Source organism: Schistocerca nitens, chromosome 3 (assembly GCF_023898315.1).
Source record: "Schistocerca nitens isolate TAMUIC-IGC-003100 chromosome 3, iqSchNite1.1, whole genome shotgun sequence".
Classification (NCBI taxonomy): domain Eukaryota; kingdom Metazoa; phylum Arthropoda; class Insecta; order Orthoptera; family Acrididae; genus Schistocerca; species Schistocerca nitens.
In genome coordinates this window covers 726,230,460-726,246,881 of record NC_064616.1, presented here as the reverse complement: position 1 = coordinate 726,246,881, position 16,422 = coordinate 726,230,460, and positions in this window count along the sequence as shown.

Below are 16,422 nucleotides of genomic sequence, written 5' to 3'. Positions count from 1 at the left end.
CATAATGATTGTCTAAGATAGCTTCTTTGAGATGAAGAAACAGTCTTGGTGGAGGTGCAACACCTTCCGGGGATGGGTAGCACCGAAACAGAGATCGTGTGTATGACTGCAATACGAGGACTAAATCGAAACGGAATGCTGAGTCATCAGCTATTCTGTCACTTTGAAAGATGAGTTCAAATGTAGAGGCTGTCAATCACCTTCGGATAGCACTTTGGAAACGCTCCACAACTCTGCAAAACTCATATGTTGTGACTAAACGTGTTAATGTCAGTTTAGAACCTGACACAGAACTCGAAGTCATTGTAGAAAAAAAAGTATGGTGGTGTATAAAGCGCATTACAGCAGAAAAAAACAGTGTATTAAACAACAAAACAGGGACCCTCTCTTGCGACTGATAGTCAGTGGGATATGGCCCTCCTACAGTACAGGCAATGAAACTTTACACTGGTCTGTGCAAGCGACTTTGATCACTCACAGTAGTGGGACAACCTTCGCGCCAGGCCACGCTGCATTGTTGCCAAATTTATTAAAGATGGCGGCGATCACGTCATCCAAGATGGCGGCATGTAGACTTGGCAACATCGCATGACGTCATCCCAGATGGCGGCTTTTGGCGGGAAAATAGGCCAATTGTGCTACGTCCACTAACCTAGCTTCAAGAAAAAATGGCGGCAATTTTGTATTTTGGCAGGAAAATAGCCCAATTTGTCTACGTCCATAACATAAGCCATCAGAAGAAAAAATGGCGGACGTTCGAATTCCAACAGGATAATGCATGCAAAAACCGTACTTAGCTTTATTATTATTATTGATTATCGTTTATTTATTATTATTTATCATCATTTATTGTTATTTATTATTATTGACCTGTCTCCACTAGAAAATTCCCACCAAAATCAAATTCCAACACGATAGTGACTGCAAAACCTTACTTTTGCTTATTATTATTCATTATCATTTATTAACATTCATTATCATTCATTCTCATTTATTATCATTCATTATCATTTATTATTATTATTTATTATTATAGGCCTACCTCCACTAGAAAATTGCGCCAAATTCAAATTCCAACACGATAATGTCTCGAAAACTGTACTGCAGTCGCCACGACGTCCGCACTCCAACTGAATTAGTTAAAATACTCGCCACCTCCTGGTCAGCGCGTGGAGACACTGCCGACGCCTGTCACCTGAGGCGGCCGGCCACTCTCGCTGGAATGGCGGTACCCTGGGGGCGAGCCCAGCGATCGCTCCCACGTCGTAAACATGTTTTCGCTGAACACACTGGAGCTTGCCGAGTTCGACGTCACAGTGGTCCCTTGTCCGCTCACCATGTGTAATCGTCGCCTCCGCATGTTTCCTGCCAAAATTGTTTGCTCGAGAGGGGAATCTGCCCTGATGTCACACCCGTCGATAGGCCAGTCGCAACCTGCTTTGCTGGACAGTCAAATCTAGCCACGTATTTCTAAATCAGCACCTGGACATACATTATTAAAATCTGATCACTTGTACTACGCTAAGTCACAAGGAGGGAAAATGACTCTTTATTTCAGACATTACGGTCATGCAGGTGTGTCCCAACTGACTTCTCCATGCTCACATAGCGAAACTCCAGAGCCCAGCTGATGTACGCGCGGCCGGCTGAGCCCACTCCATCGGCAGCTCCCTGCCGGTTGACGTCAAGCGACCAGCGGTGCCCACACAGCCCCCCGGCCAGTGCGCCAGGTAGGCGGTGAGCGGCGCCTCAGGGTCCAGCCACAAACAGTCAGCCGCGCTCGCCACAGAGCCCGGCTATGTAAACATCTTTGCGCGCCTGCGAGCACTTAACGCTGGACAGGATGGAAACTGTCGACCACATGCTGGACAAAGGACACGTTCAACCCCAAATTTATTTTTCTGAACAGGTTCCAACCTGCCGATACCTACCTCACACAACCGCCCACGATTGGTCTAAAGTTTGCAAATTCTCAGCACCGACGGACATGAACCGACACGCTTGCTCTGTCCAAAGCACCCTCACGCCACATACCGCCCCACCAGCACGTGTGATGGAGCACAAAGGACCCCCTCATTCCCATAAACTTTGCAATTCAAGACTGATAGACAGGAACCGACACGTTCGAACTGGAATGTTTTTTCTACCGAGTTGGAAACTTCCTTGATGTCACAACGCACGATCAACCACGTGGCTCTGTCAGAAAAAGAACGCTCTCACTAAGTTAACTGATCACCTGATTCTCATTATTCAGCCCACATGCTTTGATTATCTAATCCAGGATCTCGTCAAAAACACACGTCCGTACCCGTGAGCCATCACGCGCACCTAGCTTAGTACCTCCGCAAGTGAATGTAACAAAGTCCGCATGACTATTTAATTAATCTGATCAATTAATTATCCTCTCTGATGCGGAAAACTGCCACGTCCACCTAGACTTGGAATCAATTTTCGCCACTGCCACACCCACCTGGACTTGAAATGAAATAGTTAAAGTCGCTACCGACCACCACGTCCTTTTACCAACCCATATTCGTTGGCTAACATGTACTAATGCTTGCTTCCGTTTACTAACGTGCACTAACGTGTACTAACCTACATTAACTTATATCACATTCTGTCTATACAAATAAGCCAAGCTTCAATTCTGATGGTCAGTTCATGTTTCGCTACCAAACACAAGAAAATTGTGGTAAACGAAGCCACTAACCTAAGTCACCTGTGATGACTCAAAATTGTCTGCTTTGCCTCTCTCACACACCACGAGCGCGAGACCGCCCACATCACAGTCTGGACCTTTATACTCGCGTTGGACATACTCCTCTATAAGTATTCTAGCTAAACTATAACCCTAATACTGTTGTTCAATCCACACGGTCTAGCACATGGCCAGAGCACACTCCCAGTACCTAAGCCGAGAACATTGCTCACCCCATCTTTAGTTAACTGCTGAGAGACAGAGATACGCTGCAATCACATCCCTCACGCTCTCGTAGCTACTCGCCTCAGCAATTCGATCTAACAAACCCTCCAAGTAGAAAAAATAGCAACCAACTCGAACTCTCTCATATTCTATATCGTCCCATAAATACTTAACGTACATTTGGTTTACGCATCGAGTATACCTATCACTCTCATACAAAAAACACTCTCCCTGATATACCTGGTGTCATGTTGCACAGTCGGCAGACACGCAAACAGCTCCTAATTTCAGTGCACAATATCAAACTGCTCCTAAATAATGCAGTACACATAACTGTGAACACCATCAGTACTCGTAATCTGTCCAAATAACGCATAGCAAAGTAACTCAACAGACGCGCGCAATCAACCTGTCCCACACTAAGTCACACGTCCGACAGCTCTCAATTCGCTCAAAGGCCTCTGTTCGATCCTTCAAACATGACTTGATGACAGCCGCATTCACACCTAACACCTGAGAAATTCGTATCACCTACACGCCGAACATGACTATCCAAGCCAGGCCACGCGAGCCGTCTGTCACCGTCCAGCTCTCAACTCAGTGCGGTACAACACACATGTTAAGGCCGGATTCCATTGCTTGCCGGTCTATATGCGACACATCTCCACCTTCACGTCTGTTGTCAGAATAGCCGAGAGCAAGTTCACACACACACCGTCCGCACACATCCCAGCGCTTCTCTCCCCTCACAATCTAAAACGATCATTTGAAAATTAAAAAAAAAAGGGCCCAGTCAACCTCTCCGAAATTATATAGTGCCCTCAAAAATAGTTAACGCTCGCTTTCGTGTTTTCTCAGCTTATTTGTAAATTGAAATTCTTACCCTAACAGAACTTGTTCACCAATATGATCCTGAATGCGCTCCCCACCTCCTACCTTTCCAGCTCTCAACATACGCAAATGTTCTCAGCCCTCCTATATCCCAGCACAACCGATTAATCATTCTTATTCCTTCTTATCGAATTTACTGGCCTAATTTCCTAAGGACCCGTTATCGAAGTACCAACCTGCTTTTCTTTCTGAGGCTTCCTGTGCTTACTTTTACAGAGATCGCTAAATTACCTCCACAGCTCCCCCTCAATCTACACACACACACACACACACACACACACACACACACACACGGTCATCCTCTCTACTCATCCCATAACATAAGCAATAGTAACCTTACAATCCATTATATACAAACCCTACACAATGTAAGCCACATTAACTTTACAATACCCACTACATGCCCCAATTCTCTCAATTCTTAAGGAAGCACTGTGAACCTGCTCTTTCTTTCTACACACGCCACACTAGGCGGTAATCAGCCCTTATGCATCAACGGACGGAAGTCCCTCTCATAACTGTTCCACAAATTCGGCGATCGCTTCCCCTCACTACAAATGCTTTACTCTCTCTTCTTCTTCCTTTTTTTCTACAAACTTATCCAGACTCATAGACTAAAAGCACACACCAATTTTTTTCTAAGTACAGGATCCTTTAAACCACTGACTAACTAGAAACAAACAGACCAAAAAATTATATTCGCGCTCTCAAATATCGAAGTCGTTGATCTCATTACACTTATACAGTTAAATCTTACGACCGCGGTCTCATTTGATTGACATTCCACAATGAGCTAAGCATCGGGAAGACACTCTCTTGACCGCTGTTACTCTGGAAATATCTCTACCGTCCTTACGACTTCTTCTCTACTCATCACATAACATAATCAATATTAACTTTAAGTGCAGTATATACAAACGCTACACAATGTAAACCACATTAACTTCACAATACAGTATATATACATTTGACACAAAACAGTGCACTTATCCAGTATATCTCTATAGCATGCGAAAAAAATATCCTATACAGCAATGCTCCCCAATCCTAGGAAAGCACCGTCAACCTGTTCTCTCTACAGACCTGACACTAAGAGCTAATCTTCTCTCTTACATCAGCGGACCTAAGTCACCCTCAGAACTCTTTTTACAAATTCGGTATCGTCCCCCCCCCCCCCCCCCCTCCCAGCACAAACACCTTACTGTCTCTCCTTCCTTATCTGGTCGCTTTTCTACAAACATCCTCAGACTCATAGACTGCAAGAACACATGTACTTTCTCCATAATATTACACCATTTTAGCTGTACTTCTCAATATCATGCACTAGGCTACACCCTACCGATCACTAATTCATCATAATTACTAAGACATAAACTTCAAATTAATTCTTTACAAACGCCGAACTTTATCTATGTGCAGCATGCTGTAAACCACTGACTAACTAGAAACAAACATACGCAAAATGATATTTCCACTCTCGAATTTTAGTCTCAGTGATGTAACATTTTCGAGATCTTGGCTATAATTTACACGTCAACTAAGGTCTGTCCCAGGTCTAGAGAACAGACAAGTATGTATTCAACACACCACAATCGATCTTCACTCAGATAAATAAAGGAAGCAAATGTGCAGAAGTAGTCAACGGAACAATCTACATCCCATCTAATAACAGTCCAACCCAAATCAATCATCTTCTCAAATTCTGACTTGATCACCAAAGCCGCCCAACACATACTATTACTTCGCTATTCGGTCGTCTAGAGGACAACAAAGTTCGCTCTTACAGATCCATACACTCCAACAGGTCTCTGCATTCGGACAGCTGCTCTAGTTATTTATTATCATTTATAATCATTTATTATTATTTATTATGATTTATTATTATTTATATCATGTTACCTAACAAAAATGGCTCCAAGTTCAACTGTGTTTAGCTCCTATGACAACCACCAGAGCACTCTGTCATCACGTCAGTTGATTACGCAATTACCATTATTCAAGACGGCTGCACCCAGTGTGAAACGTGTCACCTTTCCCGAACCTGCATGCTACATTAAAATTCCAACTTGGCTTTAGTCACACCCTACACATCGTTCAGCTGATCCCATTTCCAGATCTTTGCGCATCTGATCTATGCAATTTAAGTCAGAGAAAGACATATAAATTACCTTCTGCAGCCTGTCTACGAGCAGAATGACCTCAGTTACTGCAACAGGACCTTGTCTTGACCATTCGCCTGAAATGCAAGCGCCTCTGGCGGCATGTCAAAGCCACATATCTGTCCATCTAAACAACCGTCCACTAAGCCCCAGGACCAGCATGCCGTAGTGGGCTCTCTCTCTATACCTGCTCTCCAGCTATTGTCTAACGACATACACTGCACAGATGGATTCCTGAATAGCACAGATCTCTATCCTCCCCTGCATCTCCAACTTGACATGTAAGCAGTGTCCCCCCCCCCCCCCCCCCCAGCCAGCGAACCCGTCGTCATTCACGCTGCGCCGACAATTCTGTCAAAACTCACTTTCTAAGCAAAGATGAGTATTCATTTAGAACAAATACACAAACATCAGTCCAAGCAGAAGTCATACATCTGATTAAAAAGACAACAAATTACCTTAAATATAGCTTTTAGCGTGTCACGTGATAGAACTTTCCAAACATCTCGGGCAGTTGTGTGAGGTAGGTATCGGCAAGTTCGAACCTGTTCAGAAAAATAAATTTGGGGTGGAATGTGTCCTTTGTCCAGCACGTGGTCGACAGTTTCCATCCCGTCCAGCGTTAAATGCTCGCGGGCGTGGAAAGATGTTTATATAGCCGGACTCTGAGGTGAGCGCGGCTGACCGTTTGTGGCTGGACCCTGAGGCGCCGCTCGCCGCCTACCTGGCGCGCTGGCCGTGGGGCTGTGAGGGCACCGCTGGTCACTTGACATCAGCCGGCCAGGGAGCTGCCAATGGAGCGGGCTCATCCGGCCGCGCGTACGTCAGCTGGGCTCTGGAGTTTCGCTATGTGTGCATGGAGAAGTCAGTTGGGACACACCTACATGACCGTAATGTCTGAAATAAAGAGTCATTTTCCCTCCTTGTGACTTAGCGTAGTACAAGTGATGAGATGTTAATAATGTATGTCCAGGTGCTGATTTAGAAATACGTGGCTAGATTTGACTGTCCACAAAGCAGGTTGCGACTGGCCTATCGACGGGTGTGACATCAGGGCAGATTCCCCTCTCGAGCAAACAATTTTGGCGGGAAACATGCGGAGGCGACGAATACACGTGGTGAGCGGACAAGGGACTGCTGTGACGTCAAACTCGGCAAGTTCCAGCATGTCCAGCGAAAACATGTTTACGACGTGGGAGCGATCGCAGTTCACCAACACCAGTCAGCTCCTTTATCATTATGAACTGACCATGGCCAAAATGTCTAGACATATCTACATCTGTTTCCAACAGTCATAAAATTTAAGGAAATTGCGTGACATTAGACAGTGGATACAAACTATGTATTACTGTGGCTGCTACTGGAAGCACTTTCCATCTCTGTAACTGGGACTCTGCGGACTGTTTACTATTTGCATTTGTCACAAAATTCAAGGGAATCAGGTGACATGAGCACTTATGAAAGTATGAAGCTGTGCTGATGATTGTCAAATACGTTAACTCTTAGTACAAAATTAATAACACTACTGTAAAGAGAGAAATGTACCATGATGGTTCACTTCTAATGAGTAGCATATAAGAAAACCACTAAACTATGATTGCTGACAACAGAGGCTTCTTCTTTCTCTATGTTTTGATCTGTTCTGCAAATCACATTATGTAGAGGGAGGTGTTGGTCTTTGATCTTATGAACTGGCAAATGCGCCTGTTTTTTCTTCATGTGGGAATTAAAATTAGTTATGTCAATGGCTAATAAATAGAACCAGGCCTGAATGCTATTCTGTATAGCACACTGTGAATTTTAAATATGAGACCCAGGGAGATTCATCCCAATCATTTGAACTAAACTTATCCTAAGAGATATTATCTTGACACATTGTGAGAGCAAATTATGATACAGCATTTAAAACTAGGAAATGTTTCAAAATCTCCAAGTGCTTGTTGCAGTGAAATTTTGACATAGAAGAGAGATGGAAATGAACGACATGGGGTTTTGGAAACTGGGAGACACAGAGTGAGCTCCATATGTACTGCTTAACCCCTGATAACGTGACCCAGTGGAGGTTGCAACACAGGAGTCGTTACTATGAAGGCAGAGCCTCATTTGCCTTTTTTGTGTTGGGAGAACTTATGATAATACTTAGAAATATAGCACGGAGACAACTTCAGAGTTGGAATTTCTGTTAGCAGCTACCATTGTTCTTAAAAATCCTTCTTTTGTGAATGACTTGTTGGAGGGTTGAAAATTTCCTTTGACAACAATTTATCCAGGAGAATGCTCTATTTGAGAAGTATTTGAAGCAAAAGAACTGTATTTGTTATTGTAATAAATAACAGAATGTCTACAGTAAAGAGCCTGGTGATCACCACAATACATTAAAAAAACATTTTCCCCTACACTCTGCAACCAGGCCTATACAGAATTTCAGCTTTAGTTGACACCACCCTTCAGAGACTGGAGAAATGAGCAAAAATCATTCTTGTCAACTTTTTAACTTAACACAGTTGTACTTGGGGAACACTGTTCTTCTTTCTAAAATATAAATGAAGTTCCTGAGTCATAATTTTGTTGAGAAACCCGTTTGGTTGCCATACATGAAAAATCTAAAGGCAAGGACACCCAAGGTCTCACACTCTTGTGTGTTTCAATTGTAGGTCCTGAGGTATGGATTAGTCCTTTGTGTTGTAATTCCACAAATCTTTTGTGTTGCCCCACCTGTGTAATCTTTGGGTTCACATGGCTGTGCTCCCTGAAGGTGCTGGACATTGTAACCATGAGGTCAAAGTGGCCTCAACGGCACAGTCATCACTGCACCCCACAATTATTTGACCTTCTGTGAAATGCATGTTTGTGGTTCAGAGAGGAGCAACCTGAGAAAAGGAATGACTCAAAAGTTGAGATATGGCAAATTTGAGTAATCTATCGCAGTTTTTGAGCAAGTTTCCTCAATGGTCATTAATAAGCCTAGAAAGTCTTTAAGAGTGTCAGAGTACAAGAACACTTCTCCTAATTAAGATTTTATACTTAATTAATATGTTACATTATCTTCATTTAGTGTCTTAAGGCAAATACGGAGGGATCTAAACCCCCCCTCCCCCTCCCAACTGGAAAATTAAAAAAATTAAAATCCTGATTTAGGTTTTTAACTGATCTGACCCTAAATAAAAGAGATATATTCAACTGATCATATATTTATTTTTATTTTCATATTAAAATTAATCAAAGTTGTCATTTTCAATTAAGAAAACTTCTTCGGCCTCAATGTCATTCACACTTCCAATTAATGTGATGGGAGAATCTGAAGATGATGATTCCTTTGTCACATCCACATTTTGTACTGACTGCTGCCTTCTACACATATGTATTTCTGCATCATAGAAAGCAGTGTATTTTTTTTTTTTTTGCTACCCTTTCATATGGCAGCAGCTCACATAACTAGCTGACAACAATATTTTCCTGCAGAGGCACTCTTCTGTCTCATTAAGAGTGACAAATTCGAAAATTTTGCTTCTTGTACACTCTAGTTTGTAAAGGAACACATATAAAGACAATACACAACACCATGGACAGAACAAAATGAAACAGTAGTGCTGTGTAGTGGCATTTAGTAGAAGTGGGCCAGGAACAATGTTCCTTTGATCTGTTTCAACACAGCCATGGAACACTGGTTTTCTATTGCCAAGATGTTGACAATGTGTTGCAAACATTGGTAGTCCAGCACTAATCACAATTTTGGAGAACATGTTTTGAACTCAGTGTAAACCTGCCATTAGAAGCCATGATGATGTTAAAATCTACAAAACATTTTGTCACATATGATTAGCAAAATGTAAACATAAACTGTTTCAATTTTTTTAAAACACCAGATTGTAAAATATCTTTATCTATAATTTTTTAGTAAGTTTCCATAATTCTGTAATTAAGGTGACAAACCTGTAACAATTATGAAGAATATTAGAACAAATAAGGCCTCGGTCACAAATATTAAGTCAAAATTGACCAGGTTTTGACACTACTATGAGCATCAACTTCAGAATTAAACTAACTGTTCTAAAACATATTACGTATATAATACGTTAATAAAATTAAAGTTTGTAGTGACTGGAAAGAGATGCAGTACCTACAAGTCACATTTTAAAAAATATAAGCCGGAAAGGCAACATCATGAATAGTTGTAAATAAGATGGCGAGCTGCTAAGGGCTGCTCGTACTTGAGTGATCAAGGGTTGCAACATGAAGAATCTGTAATAGTTGGGTGCCATGAAACAGTGAAATGGTGACAAGAGTTCGGCTGATTCCTGACTGTGCTTTAGGAATTTCTCTCTCACCTGAAATTATCATCTTTGGTGCTGAGATGCACGTGATTCTGAGGTCACTGGAGCAGATGATCAGATATCTGCTCCAATTCTCTGAGTGCCCTACACATTATCACACAGATGTACAAAGCAAAGGAAATTGCTTGGCATATTTAAGACACCCTTTTCCATTTTCAGTAAGTAAAGAAGGATTTCTAAAGGGCAGTAACCAAAGGAAAAAAGAATCTGACAGAGCTGCCAAAGATGCAAACATTCACTGTGTAAAATTATCTGCTTTGTCTGCATGCTGTCTCTTAACTTCTGTGAAGGGAGGCCATGTGTCAATGGGAACCAGTATCTGGAAGTACAAAACAGGAAAATTATGATGATAAAACTGATTATTTTAACCTGGAGAACATCCAATAGGTCCTTATAATGGAAATAAATTGCACTAACAAAACAGAAACTAGTGCACTATCTTCTAATCAAGAATCAAGAATTTTATTCACCATAGATCATTTTACAATGATATTCTCTTTGTCATACAGGATGTACTAGTACATACAGAACAATAAAATGAACACGTGTCAGTACATTATAGAATACATATTAAGCATGACAGTGTACCAAATTACACCAGGATAGCTTCTAAAAGTTAATGCAATAAGCTATACTATAATCTAATATAATATAGTATTGTATTGTTTGTTGTATACACTATGTAATTACACACAATTAATCACAGCACACAATAATATGTTTAACTACGGACAACTTTTAAATGCTAAGATCCTCCTCAGGCATCTTAAAGAATTCTTTAATGTCATAGAATGGATGATCTGACAGCCAGCCGTACCACTTAATTAAAAAAATATATATATCCATAGACTGAACATGAATTGGCAGTTTATTGAACATTCTGAGTGGGTTTACTTTGTGGGAATTTTCTGTTCTTGCTACTCTGTGGCATGGTATGTCTAAATTATCCTTAGCCCTGGTGTTGTGATCATGTATTTGCCCTCTGGCAATAAATTCTGAAATATTATTTTTAATATAGAGTACAGACACATAGATGCATAAATTTATAGTTGTGAGTATTCTGAGTCTGGAAAAAAGAGGGCGACAGTGCTCCCTGTGACCTCTTTTACATATTATGCATAAGATTTTTTTTGTAATTTCAAGATGTTCTCGATGCGAGGGGAGTGCCTCCATATAGTCGGACCATATGAAATATGTGACTGGAATAGCCCTAAGTATGTCACCCTAAGGACTCCAAGCTCACTACCTCCCTTAGTTTCAAGATAAGGTATGCCACTCGAGATATTTTTTTACATACATGATTGACATGTTTCTTTCAATAGAGTTTTGAGTCAGTGTGAATACCTAAGAGTTTTACTGACTTGTTGCCTACTTCATTTGGTATTCCCATTAAAAGTTGTTGGGTTTTATCAGGATTGCACAGGAGCGTATTGGCTGCAAACCAGTCCAGGGCCTTATCAAGTGTTTCTTTTGTTAGGTTATTCAGATATGAAATGTTCTGTTGTGTGGTAAGTAGTGTTGTAACGTCAGCATAAGACGTGACAGGGTGGGCTATGTTTTTAGGTAAATCATTAATAGCTACAATGAAGAAGAAGGGTCCAAGGATAGACCCTTGTGGTACATCTTTGCTGATTTCCATTATGGAAGAATTTACATTTCTGACTGAAATGAATTGTTTTCGGTTACTTAAAAAAGAATTTATCACACTAAAGTGCTCCATTTCACCTCATAAAACTCTAGTTTCCCCAGTATTACGTCAACAGGAATGCAATTGAAAGCTTTGCTGAGGTCACATAATACCAGTGATACCTTGTTATTGTTTTCAAAAGTTGTTAAGGTTTGATCAACAATTTCCAAGATGGTCCCTGTTGTGTTTTTCCCCTTGCAAAAAGCAGACTGATTGCTACATAGGATATTGTGATTTTCAAAGAAGCTGCTTATTTGTGTGTGATCAGTGCCTCAAATATCTTTGAGAATATTGGAACATTGGAGACTGGTCTGTAACTTTGGGGGAAGATGTTTTTCCACTTTTTTAAAAACTGGGACAACTTTTGACACCTTAAGTGCATCTGGAAAAACTCCAAAATCTACACATTTATTAAATATAACAGCTAATGGTCTGGTGATTGAGTGTATTATCTTTTTAATTATGTTATTTGATAACCAATAACAGTCCATACTTTTGGAACCTGAAAATTTGGATACAGCTGCAAAATACTAACGCGAATTCTTCACAGACGAATGGAAAAACTGGTAGAAGCGGACCTCGGGGAAGATCAGTTTGGATTCCGTAGAAATGTTGGAACACGTGAGGCAATACTAACCTTACGACTTATCTTAGAAGAAAGATTAAGAAAAGGCAAACCTACGTTTCTAGCATTTGTAGACTTTGTGAAAGCTTTTGACAACGTTAACTGGAGTACTCTCTTTCAAATTCTAAAGGTGGCAGGGGTAAAATACAGGGAGCGAAAGGCTATTTACAATTTGTACAGAAACCAGATGGCAGTTATAAGAGTCGAGGGGCATGAAAGGGAAGCAGTGGTTGGGAAAGGAGTGAGACAGGGTTGTAGCCTCTCCCCGATGTTATTCAATCTGTATATTGAGCAAGCAGTAAAGGAAACAAAAGAAAAATTCGGAGTAGCTATTAAAATTCATGGAGAAGAAGTAAAAACTTTGAGGTTCGCCGATGACATGGTAATTCTGTCAGAGACAGCAAAGGACTTGGAAGAGCAGTTGAACGGAATGGACAGTGTCTTGAAAAGATGATATAAGATGAACATCAACAAAAGCAAAACGAGGATAATGGAATGTAGTCAAATTAAACCGGGTGATGCTGAGGGGATTATATTAGGAAATGAGACACTTAAAGTAGTAAAGGAGTTTTGCTATTTAGGGAGTAAAATAACTGATGATGGTTGAAGTAGAGAGGATACAAAATGTAGACTGGCAATGGCAAGGAAATCGTTTCTGAAGAAGAGAAATTTGTTAACATCGAGTATAGATTTAAGTGTCAGGAAGTCGTTTCTGAAAGTATTTGTATGGAGTGTAGCCATGTATGGAAGTGAAACATGGACGATAACCAGTTTGGACAAGAAGAGAATAGAAACTTTCGAAATGTGGTGCTACAGAAGAATGCTGAAGATAAGGTGGGTAGATCAGGTAACTAATGAGGAGGTATTGAATAGGATTGGGGAGAAGAGAAGTTTGTGGCACAACTTGACTAGAAGAAGGGATCGGTTGGTAGGACATGTTTTGAGGCATCAAGGGATCACAAATTTAGCATTGGAGGGCAGCGTGGAGGGTAAAAATTGTAGAGGGAGACCAAGAGATCAATACACTAAGCAGATTCAGAAGGATGTAGGTTGCAGTAGGTACTGGGAGATGAAGAAGCTTGCACAGGATAGAGTAGCATGGAGAGCTGCATCAAACCAGTCTCAGGACTGAGGACCACAACAACAACAACAACTTTTATAACATCAGCGGGTGTGACAGAACTCCATGGAAATACCACGTTTACAGGCATTGGTGTTCCAACAAGGTCCATTGCAGATGAATTTGTTGCTTTTATACTGTTACTTATTTATTTAACTGAGTTACAAAGTACTGATTTAATTCCTCAGGTTCAAGCAGAGCTGTTTCTGTGTATCTTGGTGTATTCTCTTGCTTTATTATTTGCCATGCTGCCTTGCATTTATTGGGAGCCCTTTCTATATAGTTTTCCATTGCTTGCTTGTTTGCCAGAAGTAGTTTAGTTTTGTAGAATTTTTTGCATTTCAGTTATGACCTATGAATGTTCACACTCTGTTCTGCCCCTTGGATAGCGGCTTGCTTATGCATCTGGTACAGCATATGCACGTTTCCTCTCATTTCTACTAGCTCTTCTATAAACCAGTTCAGACTTTTCTTTTTCATTTCACTTGGATATCTAATTTTTTTTCTGGGGAGCAAGAATACCATAAATCTGTGTACTTTTTAAAGAAGTTATCAAAGGTAAGTTCAGCTTCCCTTTTTCCAGACTGACAACTATATAGAAAGTCCCAATATGCACTTCCTAATCTATCAACAAACATACTTCTGTACTCTTCCTTTTGTCCTCGTACCATTACTATTTTAGGTTCTTCAATTTTAACTGGCTGCCTCTTACAGAGTGTACGGAATAGTGGCTCATGATCTGCAAGTCCACTTCCTGCAAGTCTGCCTGTAAAATATTCCCTATGGAAATTCACAACAATACTGTCTATGCAGGCATTCTTACGTGTGGCACAGTTATTTGTACAATAGAGGTCTAATGATCTTAACATATTCAAAAACGTCCTAGTAACTGGCCTCTGTGTGTTTACCATTTCTATGTTGAAATCACATATAGCAATTCTTGTCTTACTCTCCAATATCTTTTTAACTATTAATTCACATTTCTCAATAAACAAGTTTACATCACCATCTGGTGACCCATATTGACTAACTACCACTATATTTCCATCCATTAGTTTTACACAACTAAATTCCCCATCTAGTTCTGAGGAGTACATACATACATCAATTCTGGAAAACTTTATTCCTTCTTTGACAAAAATTCCAGCCCCACCATTCTTTCTCTGTTTTCTACATATCATTTCTCCCACAACATACCCTTGGGGAACAAATATATTTACTTGTTCTCGGATTAACCAGTGCTCAGATACACATCTAACATCTACATGCTCAGTGTTACATAAAGGTTCTAATTCTAAAATCTTATTTCTAATACAATGTATGTTAACTTGTAGAAAAGTAAGTAGTTTGTCTCTGTCTGTATTTCTCTGAGAGCAATTTCACTCTATATTTGAAGTTGTAGGTTCAGTCAAGTCTTTAATCTTGATGCACTGTAATCATCTGTGTTATGATAGTCACATGCCTTTTCATCCATTTGATGACTCACCTTGTTAACTGCTTTGTTCTGTGAAACCACCGCTGATCCGACCAAAAATCCTGGTCCCTTGGTTGTGGTTTCTTTCTCGGGTTGACTGCCATATTCCACCCGTTGGTATTCTCATTCCCTGAGCTTGAGTTGCTATTCTTCTTTTTGCAAGTAGGTCTCTCTCCTTATATTGTGTCTTCTTTCCTGCCACACCATTTGCAGCTTCTTCTAACTTTTGCACTGATCTCTTGGGTATGTTTATTTCTTGAGTAATTGCCCTCTCAACACATACAGAATTCACTTTTAAGGATTATGCTGTTATTTGTGCTTCAGTTGTGTCACTAACAATTCTCACTGATTGATACTTTCTACAGTGAGAGGATCCAACAGTTTGCATTGTTCGTAATCTGCCAGTTTCAATGCACAATGTTTAACTAGCTGCATGACTTGGTGTAAATGAAAATAAGCTTCATAGTGTTGGTAGAATATTTTTAGGGAAGGCTGAATTTTCTTATTTACTTGCAGACTTGGTAACCTTCTTCCCATTGATTGTCTTGCAAAGTATCTTTGAATAACGTGTTTGAATGAAAAAAAAAAAAAAAAACCAACTTCAATTTTCTTATGAGTTTTTTGTTTGTTAATTAATCACTTGCAGTCCTCAATAAACAATCCATTATGAGTGAAGTATTTTATAACAGGAATGAGCCAGAATTTATGATTATATAACACAGTAAGATTTTGAAGTGATATGGGAGTAGTTGTTGTACTATATCCTGTGTTGCAATCAATCATTTCATTGAAAGTCACATGTTTCATGTAGTCATATAAGAATAGCTTCTCACAGAAGATTATCTTACTCATTTATACATGTAACATAAGTACTGGAAGTATCTTTGTACTGCGCATGTCAACAGTTTCTATCTATTCCAGGGATTCTACAAGAGTAAATTAATTTCCAACTTTTATCCTCTTATGAGATCTATTCTATCTGCTCCTTTACAGCTGAGTGAAAATATCTCCATTCAAAAGCCCACACAGAACATAGGCAATCTGTGTCATTTCACACAAAATATTTGTAAAGTAATATGCATCCTTATCACATGGAATCTGTTTAAATGTAGAATCACCTTCAGAAGTGCTCATGTAATATTGGTATGTACACTTAAACATCTAAAATTATATGAGAGATACTGCCTGTTTGCACAGTCAGAGCAATTT